At 38.5% G+C, this 6,000-nt stretch overlaps 1 protein-coding gene across 1 annotated transcript in view; it reads left to right on the top strand.

The window, feature by feature from the left end:
- Nucleotides 1-3,277: 3,277 nt before the first annotated feature.
- LOC145984970 (sex peptide receptor-like) overlaps nucleotides 3,278-6,000 on the top strand; it is a 215,909-nt gene continuing 213,186 nt past the window's right edge. The window contains exon 1 of the mRNA XM_083118547.1: nucleotides 3,278-3,371. The gene's annotated coding sequence lies outside the window, so the exon portion shown is untranslated. The remainder of the gene's footprint in view (nucleotides 3,372-6,000) is intronic.

Raw genomic sequence — 6,000 nt, 5'->3', positions numbered from 1 at the left:
GGAAAGTTAGTGCTCTTGGAATGGAGAGAACACTCAACTTTAAAGATGGCAGTGGCGTAGAAAATTTGCTTTTCGATACCAATTCGCCTCGACCCGATTCGTATAGTGCTTGTCCATGCCTTGAATGGCTTTCATTTCATTTTTAAATCTGTCAAACTAAAATTTTTGAGACCTATGTTCGTGTGGTCTGCCTTATCAATATTTATTATTGATGTGGAAAGGGTCATGCTTCCACGTAGTATACCAAATTGTCAACCTTACTTCCACGTAGTACACCCGGACTGCATTTGGCAGACTAACGAGGCTCTGGCGTCTACGGCCAGTATAATCCTTGTAGGACTGTGTGTGTGTCCTGTCTTTTGTCCTTGTGTGTGCTGAGTGCCCCTTTACAGCCTCAGCTTTTAACCCGTCAGAATATTTTAAGATTTTACTTATGCAACGTTACAACTATATTATTTGTTATGGTAAGGGGCTAGACCCCGTATAATATGACGAGTGCAAAATAGCCTAAGTGCTGACGCACCCAAAATTTCAACGTCATCATAATCATCATCAATATTTATTATTCTAATTTCACAGTTTGATATTTTTGACTAATCGCAACGGGACTCGAACCCGTTCAGAAATCGACCACTCTATGACCTCTGTTACAAAATCGGCTGAAAATATGATAAGAAACGAGTTTTTAAAAAATGGCCAGAGTCACGTGCTACGAAGCTAGAGGTCCCTGGTTCAATCAGTGTGCAAAGTAACGGGGATATGCCGGAGATTTCCCCCTTAAAGAAAATGGAATCAAAAGCATGTATTATACATCCATTCCTTAACTATATAACAAACACAATGGAAAACTCATTCGTGTCCAGTAATGGTCCAGTCATAAGATTTCCCTGCCGGAAAGTATGCAGCCTTGTGGATAAATAACACCATTCTGAAACTTACCAACCTCACCGTGCCGAAACAACAGCAGGCTGTTTTCCACTTGGCATATTGCTGATATTTTACATGCATTAAAGCGTTTACAATAAAATTGTAGATTAGATTGGCATATGTTTGCACTTCATAATAGAAATTTGGTCAAATTTTAGGTAATACAGTAGTTCGATAGGCCTCTTTGTTTACGAGTTTTTGTTTTCTTAGAATGTAAATGTTCTGTTTCAAAATTACGTGTAAATGTTATCATGATCTGGGTTGGAAACAATGTTCTTACTTAGAACAGCAAGGCAATATAGTTTACTATACTGACTGATAACGAATACGCGAACAAATTTGCATACCCAAAAAAACTACCTCCCGAGATGGTCACAAATACGCCACTGAGTAGGTAACCCCCCCCCCCACAATGGGTTCAATCTGTGGAGCCTGTCCCCGTGGCGGAGTGGTTAGCATATCGCGCTACGACGACCCGGGTTCGAATCCCGGCCTGGGAATGGATGTTTGTGAGTGTTCTTTCATCAATTTGTAACGAACCCGTCTCGTCACAATTTGTACGAGTCGCACCTCTATTTTTGTGACCTTTCTGATAAAAATATGTAAAGAAATGTATCAATTTAAAAACAGGTTACACCTCTAATTTGGTAAACTTTCTTAATATTTAATGTAAGAATATACTTTTAATAGTTTATATTTCTTCCACTTGGTTACGCTAGCGTCGCCGACCCAATATAAAGGCGAGAGCGGGGCTAGCAGCTCAGTTTGACTCCGTCTGCGGACGAGAGAAGTAGGGCTCTGCCTACGGGCAAGAGGTAAACTCCTCCTAACAGGAGAGAGAAAAAGATATCCCACTCCACCTTCTGGCGAGAGAAATTTACTCCACTTTAGTGTGAGAGAAACCCACTCCGCTTTCGGGCGAGAGATATTTAGGTAACCAGACCTTTTTCTTTCATAAAACCCCGTCATCTCGACGTTGGGGATGGTAACAGCGAAACCCCGTCTCCTCGATGTTGGGAAATTCGCTTCGTAGAATCTATACCTTCGTTTTTGGCCTGTTACTTCTACATGGAAACAAAAAGCCGTTTCCAAGGTTACACTAATATTTCTCTTGTAGATGCTTTGTTTATAAACCCTTTGTGATTGTTTTCTAACAAGAGTACTATGTATCATATACGAAGATGTATGGGTTTACCTGTTCCCTTTTCTTTATGTGTTAAAAGTTTTATAGTTCAACTACAAAAGGCCGTTAACTATATAGAGATGCCCAAATATGAATATATATATATATATATGTATATATATCTGTGAAACTATAAGTTGGATGTATAAACCTACTGTAAAAGGGTCTAAGTTCAGTTCTTGCTTAAGTTTGTGGTGAAATATATATGTTTACTTAATTTTGAGTTGTCAATGAACGTAACTGGTCAACTAGGTCATAGCCCACTAAGTACTCGTTTTTTTTTCCCGAACCCTGAGTAAAATAGAGTCTCATGCCACCGCTGGAGAAAAAGGTTACCATTATGGGTAGACTTGAAACAGTTAGCTAACTAAGCTATTGGTCATCCCCCGAGTGTTGCAAGTTTCATCATATCATCCCTCGTCCCCATCTTCGCAAATTAGCCAAAAGTGGCACAAGAAGCGAAGTAAAATAAAGGAAATAATAAAAACAATCAATTTTTGGATAAGTATGGATATGTGTAAGTGTTTGTACACTCAACGGCGAAAGAGACAGTAGGCGAATTGTCCACCATCATTTTCATTTGGTCTGAATTACACAAAGTGAAGACAATTAATTGAAATAAAGACGTCAAGAAGCAGAGAACAATGTCTGCTTCGAACCAACATAGTTTCATTCCTTAAAACAACACAGGATGCAGAATAAAAGGGTAATGAAAATAGCGGTGGGCAATTTGCCTACCATTATCTTTGCCGTTGACTGTACCATCATCGTGGCGATTAAACTAAGAGGCGGAAAATCGACTTCAAACAACCAAAGGAAACTTTCACATAAATTCAATCTTTACCACTGAAGGGAGATGACAAGCTAGCTATGCATGTTCCTCGGACTGGGCCGTTTTCTAAACAGCGTACATCGTGTTGCAGTGTAGCTCCCTAAATTAAATGGAAATATTCCATGAAGTTCTCTCATTTGCACGTGCTTCGTTTTTGCAATAGTAGCGGTGGGTGAGTGTTGAAGTGTCTGCAAAACTTTTATTTTCTGTTCGCTTCCTGCCCAGGAACAAGACAGCATGAATCACGCAGGTACTGTACATCGTGTCCTTGGTTCTAGGAGCGTTGGCTGCAAAATCACTGGAGCCGGTTTCAATAAACAGCTCAGAAAGTGGAAGGTGAGTGTTTTGTGTTTTGTGTGTGCGTGAGCGAGGAAAAACGTGTAGCTACTGGTAGCAGAAAGGAAGAACTGGAGTTCATACATCAAACAGGTATGTTAATTTTTAAAGAATCCATTGCAAATTCATGCTTTGATGTACTGATCTCTGTGTGTACCACTCACCCTCTGTGCCCCGCTAAAAAGTTTTTTTTTAAATGCAGAGAAGGTTCACGGATACCCTTGACCCTCTGTACCCCATAGAGAAAGTGAAATGTCTTGCATGGTTAATGAAGCTTTTTATGAACGTTTTCAGTTGATTTTAGCTCTGTGAAATGTGTTATTGTGAAGTAAAGTACGTCTGTTACATTACCATGTTACTTTACTGTGAAGCAGAACAGGCCGAAGGCTTCGCTCAAGTGAATATAGCACCCAAAACGACTTTCCACAACAGCAGCTATAATTTTATGTAGTTAGGTTAGGGGCGTTAGGATTAGTACTGATAGTTACTTACGGCGTGTCCTTTTGTTATTTAAGTGTACATACAAACAGTTTTTATTAACAAAAAGCGGCGAAAGTTCTCCGAAATTGCAGGTTTTAACTTACGTACGTGTGCCATTCTTTGGGATCAAATATCTCCGTTATTTGTGCTTTCCTAAAGCTGGAACCACTTTTGCATTACGTAAAACATTGAAATCTGTCGATTAGTTTTTCGGGGAATGTTGTTATTTTTCAGTATCTAGAACCACTGAATGAGGTTGAAATATTTCAGCGAAAAATGCAGGCTCGACCAGGACTCGAACCCGGGTCTCTGGCATACCGTGCCTTTTCTCTAACCACTGAGCCGGCCTGGCCTCACCTGATCTTTCGTCTACAACTGAATGAGGTTGTTTCTTAATCGTAAAGCAAGAGCATTAAGGGACACGAGTCGCAATTGACCCCTTCTACTGCGTTGCACTTGTTAACACTCGGCACCCACCCGTCTACTTTGTTACACCGATTCGTCTACTTCTTTGATTTAGTGGCAAGTAGTGTGTTTGTGTCTGCATCGTTTGCATGTTCTGGAGCGGTGTAATGTGTGTGGTTTATGGTCACGTGGTGCGTGCTAACTAATCAAATGAACGTTTATAGCAGGCATTTGTTGAAACTTCTGAACTTGAGCACCTCTTATCGTCTACTTGGTTCAGCGTCATTTAATGGCGTCATGACGTCGTTGTCAACTTCAGTGATGCGAACTGCATGTGCATGTCGATAGTATGGCGTATTTGTTAGATTAGAAATGTTACGTTGATTGATTGATTTGCTTTATTTTACTTAGCTTCTTGTGCCACTTTTGGCTAACTGGCGGAGATGGGAATGAGTGATGAAATGATGAATTGATACTCACAAATATCCATGTCCAGGCCAGGATTCGAACCCGGGACCCGTGGCGTCGTAGCGCGATGTGCTAACCACTCTGTCACGGGGGGCCGGCTAGAAATGTTAGGATTGATCCTCATAGTACTTTTACTTTATTCTTCGAATTTGCATTTATTTTAGCGAGTGTAGAACGAAATTCACATTTAAAAAAAACTTGAACGTGATACAAGAAACTGGACATGCTGCTGTCACATTTAGGGGTGAAATATCTAGCTTATTTGTAGTTTTCGCATCTTGAAATAAATTTCAGGCTTTGTAAAACAACGAAATCTGTCAATTAAATTTTAAAAAGTGGAAATTTTAAGGGGTGTACTGTCCATAGACGTCGGGAGGGATTGGGTCGAATAAATCCTTCAACCTCCACCGAAAATGGGCATCGATCATTACAAGTTATGAATTAATAAACCTTGTTGTTATTTTTAATAACAGAAATATAGCTAGTTCAGTTACCTTGCATTTGAACCGAAGTAAAAAAAAACTGCCTTAGATGGGAAAAGATTGAGTGTTAAGTACAGGATGCAGGTTATATAATAAATGTAATAATGAATTTTTCCACAGTTTTCAAAATTTCAAAAAATAGAGTTTTATGTCAGTTCACACTAGATAAATTTTACAAGTAAAATGTCCACCTAACTTTTCCAAGTTTTTCTTGAAAGATGGGTATGAAAGTCGATAACAAAACAGCTGTGTTGGATATTCACTCATGTTGTGGATCAAGTCGAATAGCCTTTCCAATGATATAATAATGATAATGATAAAGTGGTTTATTTTTATTATATTACAATAGCTTTTATTGCATAATAATAATCATAACCAAGATAATAATAATAATTATTATTTATATTATTCAAAATTTCTTAATACCTGACCACCCCTACAAAACTTCCTGGCGACGCCAATGACGCTGTCAGGGTGTCATGACACTTAATCTGGGATTAAAAGGACAGTTGGCAAGGAAATCAGTAACAACATAATTAATTATTAATCGTCATATTTTCAGACCAAGTTTATTTTCTTTTTTGGTGATATTTTTTAATCAATGAAAGAAGGCATTACATAACCAATCTTGCATGCTAAAGCTCATTGGAAATAGTACTGCCGGTCTAGGCCAATGTACGACTCAATTTTCCTGTTTCAGACTCATAATTTAATTGAATTAATTAAATTGTATAATGTACTTTCTTTTATGCGGGGATTTTTAAAAAATACTTTTTGTGTGTTTAAAAAATATATGGATATTTCAAATTATATAAGATTTGTTACATATGGAAGTATGTATGACCCCTTATTCAATCTGTAGATAGTTTATAAGGGGTGATCGATCC

This window comes from Lepisma saccharinum, chromosome 1 (assembly GCF_977018435.1).
Source record: "Lepisma saccharinum chromosome 1, izLepSacc3.1, whole genome shotgun sequence".
Taxonomy (NCBI): domain Eukaryota; kingdom Metazoa; phylum Arthropoda; class Insecta; order Zygentoma; family Lepismatidae; genus Lepisma; species Lepisma saccharinum.
The sequence above is the reverse complement of the archived record's forward strand: the minus strand, read 5'-3'. Positions and strand labels throughout refer to the sequence as shown.